Genomic DNA, 17,084 nt, shown 5'->3' with positions numbered 1-17,084 from the left:
TTCATCCTTTGCGGTAACTTGCCTCATGCACAGTGAAAAGTGCTGACAGTTCCAAAAGAAAATCACCAATTGGCAGACATATAGGATTTCACAGATAGCTGGTTAGGTTGTTTCTATAATGGAATATTCACAAAGCTATGCCAATAAATTAATGACAAATGGAGCTCAAAGCCCCTACAGGATACGCTTCCTTCCTTCTGTAGCTCTTAGAATATTTTATTACTATTTTACCTCTTTCATGCAGAGACTTATTTGTCACAACATTTTAGTTAAATTGCTTTGTTTATATCTTAAACCTTTAAAAACAAGTTGAAACACAAGAATGTCAAATGATTCCTCTTTTAAATCGTTATCTCTGTATTCTGAGAATCACTCAGTGAAAAATAATTGGGAGAAAATAATCCTCTTTGTATTAAAGGCTCCTAGAATACTAGGATTTGTTTCTTTTGAACATTTTTGCAGGTAGTTCTAGATCTTGAGAAAGGAACTCTCAGCATACCCATTCAGTAGATAGTAATTTCTACTACCCCAAACCAGAAGGATATTACCATCAAGCTCAAAGATATGTCGCATTAAGACAAAGGAATTTTTCATGAACCAGAAAGAAAATCTGTTTCTGAATGCCAAGGTATTAAAAATGATGATTAACAATAATATGCATATTCTTAATTTAGAAGATATAATACATGCATTGAAAAATTATTTTTAGTATCTGCAAGAAAGCAAATTAACAATAAAGCCTAAACTGAAATCATGCAGGTGAATTACTGGAAAATTAGAACACTTGATATTGACTCCTGTGTGTCTTGTAACATCTCAACACTGCAATTAGCAGCACATGTTCTCACATAATTCTCACATAAGGAAGGCAATTGCATCTTTTTCACATTTATTGCCTGCAATTACTGTTTAATCTCAGTTAAGTTTTTAATATCATTGCCTATGTTGAAGGACTTGGTAAAATACTTGAATTTCCAGGAAAATTCAACAATATATGTGTATGGATACACTGGTAATGCCTTTTCTCAATGTATTCATTATATTAAGCAAAGCCAGACAATTTAAAATTCTTGGCATAAAAAAGGTCCAGAGGAAGAGCCAGAATAGCTGTCAGAAGAGCTGTGATAATATTCAGTGGCAATTGTCTTCAGGTAATGTGTTAAGATATATTCTTTGGTCTCCAAGTAGGAAAAATCCCACCAAAAAGTATTAACACAGGTGCATCAAGAGCAGGCTGTCATCCTTTGTCTCCAAATGACGCAAGTGCATAACAATTGGTAAAGGCTATTTGGCAAGCTGCAGCTTTTTCCAAAATTTCCTGAAATAAAGTGCGTCTTACTTGGCTGATCTACAGCATATCTTCTCTTCTGATTGATCTCCTTGAAAGTTCGTGGAAAACTTGAAGTAACTGTTTGCAGCTGCATTGATCAATATCTGATCAATTCTCCGCCGTGGTGTTCCTGTAACAGTGTCCCATAGAGACTGGCTGGCACAGAAGTCCACAGGCCTCGCTCTTCGTGCAGTACCTCAGTGGGAGGTCACACTTGGCAGGTCTGGAGATGTAAGGGAAAGCATGTTATGGAGCTATGACCCTGAGATTGTGCCATTGGTTCCAAAGAATGAGATGAAGAACACAAGAAGAGAAGAGAAGAGAAGAGAAGAGAAGAGAAGAGAAGAGAAGAGAAGAGAAGAGAAGAGAAGAGAAGAGAAGAGAAGAGAAGAGAAGAGAAGAGAAGAGAAAAGAGAAGAGAAGAGAAGAGAAGAGAAGAGAAGAGAAGAGATGCACTCAGCTCTGAAACTGTGATCCAAAAAAACTACCTTGGTGATCCCTTGAAAGAAGCTTCCAAGTTCCCTAAGGAGGGATGAATAGCACTTCTCACTGCTAATCTGAGCCACAGGATTCATTTTTGTGGCCTCTCAAAATGGTCAGCTCCCATCACCTGGGCATTTGCATTTGCTTAATTTAAAAAAAATTAAGGAATGAGGTGACAGCTGTTTGTTGATTTGTTTGGAAATTTTGGTCCTGTTTGTTTGGTTTTTTGTTTCTTATTTTGTTTGGTTGGTTTTGCGGGTTTTTTGGGGTTTTTTGGTTGGTTGGTTGGTAGGGTTTTTTGGTTTTGTTTGCTTTTTTGTTTTTTAGTTCTTGGGTTTTTAGTTTTCTGTGTAAAGTGGTGAAGGAAGAGCTAGGAATTCAGCCTCCAGTCTAGCATTATACAGTGCAGTGCTCAATATTGGGTTTTTTGCCTTACTGTTCTGAAGCCCCTAGTTAAGGAGCCATTTTACAATTTGTATTCCAGTCCAAGCATCTGGCAAACACAGTGCTGGCAGAGCAGCACTAACTTGTAAGCCCCCATGTCTTTTATTGCATATTGTCTCCACTCTGCTGGAATCTTTTAGAGGCAATCCATTAACTGTACCATATTAACATCACACCTTCCTGGTTACACTTTTATGTGTTAATTCACAATAAGGTTATGGGGTACTGGTTTTCTGCTTTTAAAGACAGATTAAATTCTTTCCCCTAGTTAATTTCTTTGGATTCCATTAAGGGTTGACAACTGTCTTTTAATACAGATATTTTCTTGAAAACAAAACTTTTGTGGTGCGAATCTGATCTGATGAAGAAAGATCAATCAGTATAAACCCAGGATTATTGAACAATCCTTAATATACACCACAAGGACAATATCTAGCTGTGAATGACTTGAGCACATGTTAAATATACATTCTTAATTCCAGATCTTTGTAGTTTAAATAATAATAGTGGCAACTCTCTTAATTACTATTTAAGCATCCTCCCCCACAAAAAAAGTTAGTCCTGCAAAATGAGTTTTAGTAGTAAAGTTTTTTTCAATTCCTCTCCCTTTATCACCACTCTCTGTTGTATAGGGAAGGCAGCTGATGGTCATTTTGGATAAGTTCTTTCAAATAGGAAGTCCTGCTTATGATTGAAAATTCACAAAAACAACTGTCTCTTGAAACAGTGCAAAGTTGAAATACAGTTTAAAAGGTAAAAAACCACCCTTATTCTTAAGCAAATGCCTTACTCCTACTATAAATAATGTGAGTTTGAAATACTGTGCAACAACTCTCTGAAAAACGTCCTCTTGTTACCCATACAGAACACAAGTAACTGCTAAATTTAGCATTTCTGACAGATAAAGCACCAGTTTTACACAAAAAAAAAACCCGTATTGGAGTTCATAGACAAAAGTCCAGAATGCAGATTCTGGGAATATGGGAAGTTCTTCAAGATTTCAGCTGACAATTTATATTAAGCCAAATCAAGAGTAAGAGCAAGTATCCTGGATAAATAATATCAGTTTTGCAAGTGTAAGCAAGTGCAGCTTTACTTGGGATCATATACTCATTGACTTAGATGTATATGATGAAAAATTAGGTGCTTCATTAAGTAGGACAACCAAGTTTTAAAGTGTTTGCGGACCTAACAAGGACAATTTGGGGGAGAGGGCGTGGGGAGGACAAGAAACAAAAAGCCCTCACAGAAAAAGCAACAACAGAGACAAAGAGCTCTGCAGACACCAAGCTGGAGAACATGGAGCAAGAGGATGTGCTCCAGGCTCTGGAGCAGAGATTCTCATGCAGCCCCTGGAGAAGACCATGGTGAAGCAGGTTGTCCGCCTGCAGCCCATGGAGAAGCCCATGTCAGAGCAAGCCCATATTCCCTGAAAGAAATTGCAGCCCATAAAGAAGCCATGCAGGAGCTGGGTTATCCTAAAGGACAGTAGCACATGGAAAAGATCTGTGTGGAAAAGTCTGACAAGGAAGAAGCATCATAGAGGAACTCTTATGGACTAACCACAATTCCCATTTCCTATTCCACTGCACCACTTGGGAAAGAGGTAGAGAAGTAGAGAGGTTGGAATTGAAGGAGAGAAGTTGAGCCGTAGAAGAAGGGAGAGGTGAAGGAGGCTTAGGTTTGTTTTGGTTTCTTTTTTTTTCCAAATTTTTAGCTCTGATATTTTTTAAGCACATAACTGTTTGCAAAGGTAATTTTCAAACCCATTTCATGAGCATCACTGTTAAAGGAAACAGAGTGGCAGAAAACTGTTTTGCTGTTCTTCATTACAAGATTCAGCATCCTGACACCATTCTGTTCTGTTGTTATATAGGAGGTTAATGTGTTTTTCATTTTACATTCTCCAGATCAATGATTAGGTTAGAAAGAGTGGGATGCTGAGGCTCTGCACATCAGGTGAAGTTTCTTTCACAGAACAATGCTTTTTTGGTTCATTTCTTTTGGTGAGATCACAAGTTAGAAGACATGATGTTGATTGGAAGAAGGTAGACAGCATAGCTCACCGAAAATCATGGTCAGTATCAGCAGTTTGGGGCCAAACTTTGCTAGAACACAACATTAGACAATATTTTCAGTGTAGGCAGGTGCTTGTCAGCCCATTCTGACTGTTGCTAGTTTATATGCATACATCTCAAACACAAAACCAGGGCAAATTTGCAAGGTTATAATTAAACCCTTTGGTAAACTCATGTTGTCTTCTTCCCTAACTTCTAGCCTTAGAACCATGCTCTAGAAAACAAAACACAGTGAAGCACTGAAACTGAGAGATGACTGTCAGAAAAGGATCACAGTCCAAATACGGGGAAATGGACTTTCCATTGAAAAATTTTTTTCTGAGTTAAGGAATCCAGGCCATATGAGGTTGATACAACTTCAGAACTTGCTCCATATCTATTGCTTTTATGTTTTCCCACAAAAGAGAGTAAAGTTGCTCATCTTTTCAAACTGCCTAGTTATTAAATACTCAAGAAGCTTAAAATTTCCTTGGCTTATGGAGATATGATTCTGAGATCATTTGTGTAGCTTGTTAAACTCTTGTAAAGGGGGATTTCCATCTAGAATACATTTAGTAACAAAGCTTCTCTTAAATGCATTTGGACAACTGCAGTTGATTTTAATGCGTGTATCAGCAGGTCACATTTGGCTCATGGTCAAGGTTATTCTTTACTGTAAGTTTTATTCTTGTACTGTCCTTTTTAAGATCAGGGCACAGAAAACTGACTTTAATCCAGAGTAAATATATACTTTTGATATTTGTCCGTTCTTATTCAGCCCATTTTATTACAACATTTTGAAAATCTTACAGTACAATTTATTCCTTTCCTGTCACTAAACTTAGGATCATTTATTTTTCAGCTTCTGTATAACTGAGAAACAACAATTTTAAAGAATGTGTTTGGTACTTCTCTCAGATTCCTGTTATAATGATTCAGCATCATTCCTAAACTCTGCTTCTTCCTACAGTCAAAGAATCAGTCCATTTTTGGAAAGCACTGTGCTCAGAGACTACCTTATTGCGCATAACTATAGAAACAGTAAATTTCTCCTCAAACAGGCACAATGCAATTCAAACAAATGGATTAAATGTGTTGAAAGAGTCAAAAGCAAATTACGAAAATAAAGTGGAACCTGAAAAAGAAAATGCAATTAAGCTATTTTGCACTGCTACATTCACTCTAAGACTTGCACTAAGATGACATAAATGACAGCAGTTGTACAGCAATACTGAAACGATTAGAAAGATTTGGTTGATTTTTATAAAGCATACAAAAATCTTAATTAAATAAGAGCAATCTGACATTTTAAATATCAGTTCTAAGCTTATCCTGTTTTTTTAATTTGCTTTTGCAGAAAATCACACCCCTCCTCCACAAACCCAAAGTAAACCTTAAGGTGTAATTTTTCATTTTCTGTTATTACATTGCGCATTGCATGAGTTACTCATCCAATAAATTCAATTTTAAAATAAAATATTGATGTTTAAGGAAGTGTCATGAAAAAGACTTATGTGTTTTGAATTTTGAGAATAAACAACTCCTGCTACTTTTGTTAAAACACAATCTGCAACTCTTAAAAATTGTAAGATGAAGTGGATTACTTCAGAAAAAATTATTTTCTTTTGTCAGAAATGAAAGAGAAAATATTTGCTTTTGTATTCAATAATTCCAACTAATTTCAGCCATCTGTCTATTTGTTGCCTTAGAATTTGTGATCACTTAATGTCAATATAATTATCATCCCCTGAATTCTCCTGACATTTCTTCTTGGTATTGTAGCTGTATCCTACATTTTTTAAGCTTTTTAATCTTAAGAAAGACTTATCATTCCTGATCATAAACCATGTATCTTGACTTTTTGCCATTCTCAATATTTTACAACAACATAGAGTAAAAATATTTAAAAGTTAAACTTTACTTATTGTAAGAGACATAAATGAACAGATTTAGGACTACTAAAGCTTGAAAGCCTCTTTAGCTGTTATTTCTTTCAAAGCCAGCAATATACTCTAGAGAAAACATATCAAGGAAGCTAAAGGTACAACTACATTGAATATGCCTTGGTGTATTGCAGATAGTATCTGGTTGGAATTTTAAAATATTTGCATTATCTTAACATATCATTCTCTATGGTAAGTAAATAGGAAGGGACCCAAGAAAAAGAAGAGAAAAATGCTTTTATTTGAAGTATGGATTTAAAGGAGTTAACTGTAAGTCTTGTCAGTTCACTGTGCTTATTTAATTTCTTGTTTAAATAGAATTTTTTTCCACAAGGATTGCATGAGATTTCATCCCATGTACTCATGAGATATGCCATCAAGCATGATAGGGAACTGTTCCCTTTTCTCTTGGGTGTTAGAACTCAGAAGAACATAGCTTCTTGTTGAGGTGTTTTTTCCTAAATATAAGAACAAAGGGATGAGTAAACTTCACTATTCTTTCATCCAGAAAAAGATTATTTTCTTGATGAGGGAAAAGTGACCAATTTAAAAGTGGTTCAGTTTGGCAAAGAAAATAGAAGATATCTACTGTCTTTGTGAAATGAGTGCCCGCTCAAGTTGTTCATTAAAAGAGAAGAAAAATGGGAGGGAAAGTAGATCTTGTTTTCATTCAGCTGTTAAGCAGACATGCCTAGCAAGCAATATGTATTGTATGGCCAAGCTTGACAAGCCTGCTTAAGAGAAATCCTTTCCACAGTCCTCTGCAAAGACAGCTACATTTGCACTTCTCTGTCTTTCATTCAAGTTTTTTTAAAGCAATTTTCAGTCAGTGTCAGTGAATTAAACCTTTCAGCAATGTTGTGAGACACCAAAAGTTATGTATCTCTGTTTTATGACTTGAGGCATAAAAGTTTAAAGCCTTAATCCATAAAAAACTTTCACTGGTATAATAGTTAAATGGAATTTGCAAGCACAAATCCAAAACTCTTCCTTCTTCTACAGTCTAACACTGGTGATGGCAAAACAGTATTGATGTATCAAATTAATTTCCTGAGGAGAAGGAAGATATTACAGCTAAATTAATGAGCATTGATGCTTTAATACTTCAATGGAATAAAAATACTGAGCAATTGGAGCAGGGATGGGAAAACAGGTTTCTTTCTTCTCAGATGAATACACAGTGAAACACACATAGGGAAGCAGGGTCATTTTCTTTTTCTCAATTTTTATTTGTCTGGTGGACTTGCGGTTCTTCACAAAGTGTACATCTTCAAAAATAGAAACAAACAGAGATTTCCTATTGCCATGTGATCAAATCTTTCTCCAGGAATATAGGAGAGGATAAAACCAGATTCCAGAACCCATTGTGGACTATTCTGAGTTATGGACTTACATCTCTTCCTAAAACATATTTTAAAGATGGAATAAGAAGTCAGCTATGCTGTCTTTGAGCTATGCTTTGTCTTTTTAGCTATGCTAAAATAGGAAGGAGAAAGGGAAAGAAAGAAAAAAGAATATCAGATGGAAAGAGGATGGAGCAAGGGAAGGAAGAATTGGGCAGAGGTGTTCATAATGCCATATGCTAAGAAGTTGACAACTTTATTGCATTTAAATGGTCATGCTGCTTCCTATATTTAAAATATATTGGTTCTATCTGTAAAGTATGGCTTTACACAGCACTGAAAACCCCACCATAGCATGTGAAAAAATATTAAAAATAAGGAAACCCCAGTGATGCCCAGACCAACTTTTTTGGATGCATTTTTCCATATTTCTAAAATACAAATAAATAATACTGCTATAAAATACTACTATAAATAATACTACCAACATTCTACTATAAATAATAATATAATACTATGGTGTATTATAGTGGGCAAAAATTATTTATTCATAAAAATTCTGGAATGGAAATTTTTTATTTCACAAATAAAAATTAATTTTTTTTTATTGGCTGTTCTCTGGCCATCTTCCAAGAATTTACTTTTTTTCCCAAGAAACTGGTGACTCAGTCTGTTTTCAGTTCTTCTGATTAACATCCAGGCTGGAATTTACAAAGAAATCACAAGTCATGAATTAAGAATAATGTTGCTCAACTTAGCTCCTTCTGCTTCCACTGAACAAATGAACACTCTTTCACAGAATAATTTTGAAAAACTGAAGTGCTCATGTGTTTTAAGAAAAGAAATAAATATATGAACTACAATTCCTTTAATATATAATTAAATATATTTCAACAAATTTTCTATTTGCTTTTGCAAAGTCAGCATAATTTCTAAAATTAATAAGAAATTTAATATATTTTCTATGGTAGTTGCATTTTTTTTTCCTTATTCTATTCCTGGTTTTTAATTTTAATGGTTTGGCTACTGGTTTTCCTCTACACTATAAACTTATTTTTGAGGTTGGTTTTATTTTTTTCCAGTGAAAATGAAGATTCCTATACTGTATTTGTAGAGAGTTATTTGCAGTCTAAAGGAATTACTCCCACAGTAGATTACAGCTCTTGGGTGAATAATATCTTGTGCTCCTTGCTTTGCATGTTCACTGTCTTGGGCATCAAGTTTATAAGAAGGGAGATATTACCCCTTTTAAGAGTTTGAGATTTAAATTGGTAACTATCAGTATAAATAACACATTTTGGCATTAATAACTGTGGAAAAAATAAAGCAAATCCATTGTTGATGTGTTCAGTTCAAGAGTAATCTTCATGTATAGACTTTCACTAGCTCTGAACCTTCACTCATTATTTGCACATTCTTTTCTCGTTTATTGTCAAAATGTTTGTTTCCTTGCTTCTCTCGCTCTTGCTTTGCCACTTTCCATTTCTCATAAGTAGCATCCTTTCCAGTTGCCAATAAATTCTTTGAATAAATTTTGTCTTTTAGGGACCAGCTATTTCATATCACTAAAAGAAGGGGTAGATATCAACAGAATCAAGTCTTTCAGTTCATCTTGTTCTATTGTTTCTAAGTAACATTGAACAAATAGTGGTGTTTGTAATGTTAAGCTGCATTGAAGTAAATACTTTCCAGACTTTCCAGTACTCTGGGTACAGCCCTCAGTCTAAATTGCATTACAGATTTACTGTGAGCAGAGTTGGGTGCAGATTCCATTGCCCAGCTTGGTCAGCATCGCCAATGTATCCCTTGTCCCAGATGGCACAGCAAATTCCAGTTATGCTAGCTCAATCAGACATTGGCTTTGTATCATGTCATGAAATAACTCACTGTGTTTGGGAGGTGTTGGATTCACCCTTCATGTGCAGCAGTGTTCTGTGTGTCTGCTGTGCTCATTTCTCAGAACTGTATTGGGACTGCAGCCCAGGCAAAGAGAAACTCACTAGGTCACTGCTAAAAGAGGCAGGCCTCTGCTGGTTTGCACACATAATACTTCTTTCTCTCTTCCTCCTTACCACCACCCACCAGTATGCATCATTCACAGTAATTTTGAAAGAGGTAGTAAGATATTTAGTTTAGGCTTTGTCTGAAAATCACAGCCATCACTTCATCACTGGCCTCCTCCTCCCTGAAGTGGTCTGGTGTAAGACAGATTTTGCCTAATATAGACTTGAATAATTCTGCTAGAGTAAATATTCAAACCAAAGCTATTTTTTTCAACAGCTCCTTAATGCTTAATTTTATTCTTCTGTGTTTTCCCTGTGATTCCTTTTGGCAGGAAAAAAAAGGAAAGAAAGTAAAAAAAAATGTCACTCTGCAATGATTTATGTGCTCTGAGATGATCTTCCCTCTGAGAAGTTTTGACTATGGGGAGGAAATCTTGTTCTCTACAATATGATTCTGTACTTGGACTTTAGAGAGTCAGGACTGATAATAAATTATTTTGGGGTTGTGCCTTCTCAATGGTTAAGCAAACATGCCAAAATGACATTTTAACCAAAAATATCATAAATATTAGGCCCTTGGAAAGGGGGAACACAGGCACCCTGAATAACTTGTCTATGATCTCATAGCAATGTTAAAAAACCTATGGTAGAGTAGAACTGCTATTTTGGCTTACAGGTCTCTGGCACTATTTGATCTCAGCCTAGAGGAGATGTCCTGTTCTCTAATTCCATATTGCCAAGTTAACCCTGGAAACAAATTCTGTGTGTTGCAGTGGCCAATGGAAGTCAGGTTAACATGACATTTAATTTGAATTTGATGGCAACACATATAATTACAGCAACACCAAAATTCATGGTTTATAACTGCAGTAACAAAAAAGCTGCACAATACATTGAATGGTCAGTCAGTATAAACACCTTTAAAACCCACCAGTTTATGGCAGACCACTCAAAGGCAAATTTTGCTGAAGATTATTTCCATTCTGAAATGTAACATTTAGTCCCTGGCCATGTAACCTAGATATTTTTCAGAAAACTGTGACTTTTCTGGAAAAATACAAAATACTTCCTAGAACTTATAATGGCTTTTAACTGGCTGCTACAGGAATGCTTTCTCTAAGTAATTAGTTCATAGATGAGACTACAGTCTAATCACCTAGGTGAGTTCAAGTTCTAATCACCTAGGTGATGAGCTCACCTTGACTTAGTGACTTGTACAAATTTAGATGAGGTCTTAGCCCTTCAGTGTAAAAATAATTCTATGACCTGCTACTTGCAAAAGCACAGTGATGCATTTTATAACAATGTAAGAGACATTCTGCAGGTTCAAAACCCCAGCTAAGCATCCCCTCTGTCAATACAGGAAAAAAAATACAAATTGGTACAAGTATGTAGTGCTACTGTCTAGATAAATTTACAGTAACTCCTGAGCTGAATACCAGGTTCTCCTTGGTGGCAAAAGCCGGGTATTCCATGGTATACAAAAAAAAGCCACTGGTCCTCTTCTGTGAAACAGTCAAACCCCTTTAGTACTGCAAAAGTTTTGTGGCAAGAGATTCCACAAGTCCTCTCTGCATGGTGTATGGGCACATTTTCGTTAGTTTCATTTGTACTTGCTAGTTTATTTGATGCTCTTTTGCTCTTGGACCAGAAAAAGTGGTGGGAAATGTTTTCTTTCCCCTTCTCTTCATCAGTCTTATTTTTCTCTTTTTAAATCTGAGAAGCAGCCAGTTGGAGCATGAAATTAAGCAAGACACTAAAACTTAAACTCTTGAGAGGTCAGTAATGCTTTTTGCTTCTTGCATCTTATATCAGACTTGCATAATTTTGTTTGGACTTATATTGCTTTAAATTGGAAGTTTTAAAATGGGATGCAGTACTTCTAGCTCACAACAAAATATATTGATAAGGCAATTTGCTTTTACTCTATAAATACATTTAATAAGTTTTCTAATGCTCCACTAGAAGTTGGACATTTGAGTCAAATGGACATGACTAGAAAATATTTAGGCAAAAAAATTAGACATGAGTTGATTTGAATAAAGATAACTTAAGCCATCCTTAACTACCTAAACTTTTAACCTAAGTGCTTTTCTAATTATGATTTGGAAAAAATATTTTTAGGCAGATGGTGTCATTACCTGATGATGTAAATCTTCATAAAAGTACTAATGAAGCCTGACATTCTCCTACAAGGTTAGGACAATGTTATATTTCTGTTTGTCCACTTCTGTGAAGCAAAATGCATTTAAGAAGAATTTGCTGAACACTAGAAACCACTTAATTGAGATTACCCAGAGAATGACTCATCACTGTGATTATCAATCGCTTCAGGTCTGCAGTCATGTAGCAGCAGTAGCAGCAACTTTTTTCTAGACCAATGGAGCTTTAAAAACTCTGTAGCTACAATTTGGTTGCTTTTTGCTTTCTGTCAGTCCTTGAAGTGATTTGCAGCTTTGCAAGAGTTTACTCAGAGCACTTGTGAGCATCATGCTTTGGAAGTATTTAGGGAATAGCACAGCAAGAGGCTTATTTTGCAGGAACTCTAAAGAAGATAATGAGAAAGCTTGCTGGGTGTTTGGTTAGAAAGATGACATTTTGACCAGTGCATAAGGGGCATTTGCCACACAGGTCTGATATTACATCTCGACTTGCACTGGCAATTAAGCTAATTTTGTAGTAAAAGACTCATTGATGGCTAGATGGTGACATTACTATGTTTCTAGATAATGATAGGTGACAGTAGGTAAGGTGAGAGGACAAGATCTCTTTCCCTCATTCTAACATCCCATGCCTTGTTTTGATTCCAGTCAGAAAACACTGAGCACCGCCTGACTGCAGCTTTGATTTTATCTTGTTAACTATACTGTAGAGGTTGACTTAAATTTACATTTTATTTTTTACTGTATTTTCTGCATAATTTTCTGGACAGTTAATGAAAATTTTATTGAACCAATACATTCCAAAGGCGCCACTTTGTGTAACTTTCTGTGCCCTTTCTTTTTCTTATGATAGCATTTCTTTATATCAGCCAGTAAAACACAACATTTTGAGAGAGCAATACAGGCTGTGGAATTTTTTAAAGGTTTTTTAGTTTACATATTGCAATTTTTTGGCAATCTGTATGCAGTAAAAGAGATTGCTATAACAAATTACAGTAGAAGATACATCAACAACAGATAGAAATATGTTTTGTACTTTTACGGTTATTTAAATTGTCAGTTGCTAAAAGTGTTTTGCAAGGTGCAGAAATCTTATCTTTGAATAGATTTTTTTCTTTATATCACTAAGGTTTCAAAATATATGCCTAGAAACTAAAACTATTTAAACTAAAATCTGAACTACTGATATGAATCTGCCTCATTGGATGCAAGCTATGATTCCATGTGTTGCTACAGTGGGCCTGTTTCTGTCTTATTCAAGCCTTTGTGTCATTAGTCTCAGAATAGTATTAAAACCAAGATTTAAGTCCATTTGAACTATGTAAAAAATAAAAATTTTCTCCCTTCATTGTCTCTCATTTCTTTTGAATGTGCCCCATTTTTATATTTTCTAAACTTTTACATGGTTTATTGCTATTTTTTCCTTTGTGGAAATTATTAGTCTTGTAATTACTTTAAAATTTGGAATTTTTGTTTATCATTGAATAGTCTAGCTTTTTTTGGTGGGAATTTTTCTATGTTCTTGCAGATCTAATATCTACCATGGAAAATGGGTCTGACCACTGAATTTGTACATGTCATGGTATGGTGTCCAATTTATGACCACAGTTCATTTCATTTCTCTTTAGATGTAATCCATCCCCCCTTCGTACCTGAGTTCACACGTTTCTCTAATTCTATCTGTTTGACATAATTTGCTGTTATAAATGCCCATTTCTTCTGTTATCAGTGTGTAATTGGGTTCATTTTCTCTGCTGGCATTTGCTGAAAAATGTTTTGTTATACTGACTCTATAATCTTTTATATTCAGGTTGTTCTAAGAATCAAAATAATCTTAGTGCTACTGTGGCAAAAAAATGTGTCACCATCTTTCCACTGCCTGTGTGCTGTCTGCTCTGTCTTGAAAGGTTCTTCTTGTTTCCTGCTCTGGAGTCCCTCTTTCAAAGGCTGAGATTTTCATAGAGAGCTGCACTTCAAAAGTAGATCAATAAACAGGACAGTACTTTCCTCCCTCCCCTTCCAAGAATATCTTTCACATCTTGATTCCCTTATTCCTTCTCTGCCAGCCAATGTCCAGATTGGCCGAGGATATCCTTCTGTCTGCCCCATTACTCTGGTCTTCACCATCTGAAAATAGAATCGTAAAATGGTTTGTGTTGCAAATACCTTAAAAATAATCTACTCCCAAATCCCTTGCCATGATTTAGGATACTTTTCACAAGACTGAGTCACTTAGAGATCCATCTAGTCTGACGTTGAATGTTTCAGGGATGGGGCATCCAGAAGTTCTCTAAGCAACCTGTTTCAGGGCCTCGCCACCTGCATAGTAAAAATTTTCTTCCAAATATTTAATCCAAATCTACTCTTTCACTGTTCACTGAAGACATTCCTCCTTTTCCTGCCACTATATGTTCTTGTAAATAGTCCCACTCTATCTTTCATGTCTGTTACCTTTTAGTACTGGGAACCCTCAGGATGGTCACTCTGAAATTTTCCATTCTCCAGGCTAAACAATCCTAATTATTTCAGCCTTTCCCTCTAGGAAAGGTGATCCATTCCTCTGATTGTCCTGGTGACCCTTCTCTGGGCACGTTACAAGAGGCTGATGTCTTTCCTGCCCTAGGTAGCCCAGAGCTGGATGCAGCACTGCAGGTGGGGTGCACCAGAGCAGAGCAGATTGCCAGAACCACTTGTCTCAATCTGTTGGCCATACTTCTTTTGATAGGAAACAAAAAATACAAAAGGAACTTGAATCTCACTACCACTGATTTTCTAGTCTTCATTTGTCCCTAATGTATATGCCTAACTGCTGAGAAGGCACCAAACCTCTGTGAAAGTTTTCACAACGAATGTTTTATGTGTATTTCTCTAGATCTCACTGTTCGTAAAGTTTGTAAAGTTTTCTTAGAAAAAAAAAAATGACTTGTGGATAAACTTACTCTTAGAGAGGTTTTTTTCAGCCTATTTATCTTGTGGGTACTGTTGACCTTATGTAATAATAAGCTTCAGAATTTAGTTTTGGGATCCTCACTACTGCATTTTTAGCAGCAGCATTTGAGCAGTGTTATAACAGTCAAGTAGAATTTTCCTGTGAATTTCCTAGAATTTTTGTGACACTTCAACAGTGTTCTGATATTTTTCCATGGTGGGCATAGAGGGGGAAAGGAAAGGGTTTTTTAAAATTATTTTTTGTTGTTGAAAACAATTTTAGAATATTTGGGTGACTGGTCTTGTATGCTAGGGCTTTTTGTTACTCATGACTTATGCTCCATATATCAATATAAGAATTGTACAAAACTTAAATTTCTATAATTCAGGTTCCCAGACTCATGTTGGAAAAACCTATGATTTTCATTATCTCTGTCTCATAGCATATCAAGTGTACAACTATCTTTCAGCACATCTTGCTGTATGTACAACCCTCTTCCTGTTTGGGTACTGAATATAAAAATTGTGTGCATGATATCTTATGATTTTCTCATGTGGGGGTTTTTGATATCTCTGTAGTATCCTTTCCCCCATGTAAGTGATAATGTTGGACAATGATGGTTTGCTGTGCTCTTACAGCTTTCTTCTCTCAGGAATTTATTGTGTTTCAGCACGGGCTGCAGACACTCAGACATGTAGTATAACAAAGCATAAAAACAAGGTTTCATCTCAAGTGATCTTTATTTTTCTCTAACAATTTATTGTGATAGAAGGCTTTTAAATTTGCCTTAATTTTAGTAATGAATAATGGATGGTGTAATAACATAGGAATAGCATTTGATTATGCTTTTTTTCTTTGCACAATATGATATATTAGCTACAGCAATTGAGGCCCATTAAACTGGAACAGACAATGGCATTCACAGTGTGTCTTGGTCATGCCAGAAACCTTTTGCATCATTCTGTACTGTTTGACATTATTATGTTTGAGCGACTGCAATGAAATATGAACTCTATTGTAGCTAAAATTAAAAATTAAAAACTAATTAATATTTGAAATAAATCTTACTTCACAATCATAGCATTGTTCCTAACTGATAGCATGTTATATTCTTTCAGTATAACTTTCTAGTTTATTGAACTACAAGGAATAATTATTTATTAATGGAAAAGCATATAGACTGTTAAGCAAATTTAGCTAATTCTACACATAAACTATTCATTATCCCAAATTAATACAATCCTTGAAACGTGTATAAGGTTTAAAACAGTTAAAGAAAACTGAAAATAGGAGTTTGTAAAGGAAGGATTGACCATTTGGAGTGAAAGGTAACAAATTTTGAAAATGAAAAGGATGTTCTGTAGAGGGAGCAACCATATGGACGAGGAATTTTTTGGATGGTCAAATCTAGAGGGAATGGTCGCTATCTCAATGTCGAGATGAAGATCAGTGCTGAGGCATATCCCACATGGATTTGTATGGAAATTAATACTGTTCAATGTTTTCATCAATGTGCAAAACAGAGGGATCAAGTCCACCCTCAGCAAGTTTGCAGATGACACTGAGTGAGTGGTGTGTTGACACACCTGAGAAATACAATGCCATGCAGATAATAACTTCAAGAAGTGAACCTCATGAGGTTCCACAAAGCCAGGTGCAAGTGCTGAATCTGGGTCTGTGCAACCCCAGGTGTCAACTTAGGCTGGAGGATGAAGGGACTGAGGGCAACCTTGCTGAAAAAGATTTGGGGGTGCTGGTAGATCAGGGGCTGGATATAAGCTGGCAGTGTGCACTTACAGCCCAGAAGGGCTGCATCAAAACGAGTATGGCAGCAGGGAGACCATTCTGCTCCTATTCTCTGCTCTCCTGGGGCTCCACTTGGAGTATTGTGTACAGATCTGTGGCTGTCAATGTATTGGAGACAGCCCAGAGAAGGGCCATAAAAATAATTAGAGTAATAGGATACACCTCCTGTGAGGAAAGGCTGAGAGAGTTGAGGTTGCTCAGCCTGGAGAACAAAAGGCTCCAGAGAGACCTTACTGAGGTGTTGAAATATGCAAAGGGGCCTTATAAGAATGATGGGGACAAACTGTTCAGCAATGCTTGCTGCAATACGAGAAGCGATAATGTTTTCAAACTGAAGGAGGGTAGATTAGATTAGACTTGGTAGGATTAGATTTGATTTTAAGAAGAAATTTTTTTACAATAAGGGTGGTGAAACACTGGAACAACTTGCCCAGCAGTGTATGCCTCATCTCTGAAAATATTGAAGGTCAGGCTTGAGGCAGCCCCAAGGCAGCCTGATCCAGTTGAAGATGCTGCTGGTCATGGCAGGAAAGAGTGGACTACATGACCTTTAAAAATCCCTTCCAACCCGAGTTAGTCTATGA

The sequence above is a fragment of the Fringilla coelebs genome, assembly GCF_963513975.1.
Source record: "Fringilla coelebs genome assembly, chromosome: 1".
NCBI lineage: Eukaryota > Metazoa > Chordata > Aves > Passeriformes > Fringillidae > Fringilla > Fringilla coelebs.
The sequence above is the reverse complement of the archived record's forward strand: the minus strand, read 5'-3'. Positions refer to the sequence as shown.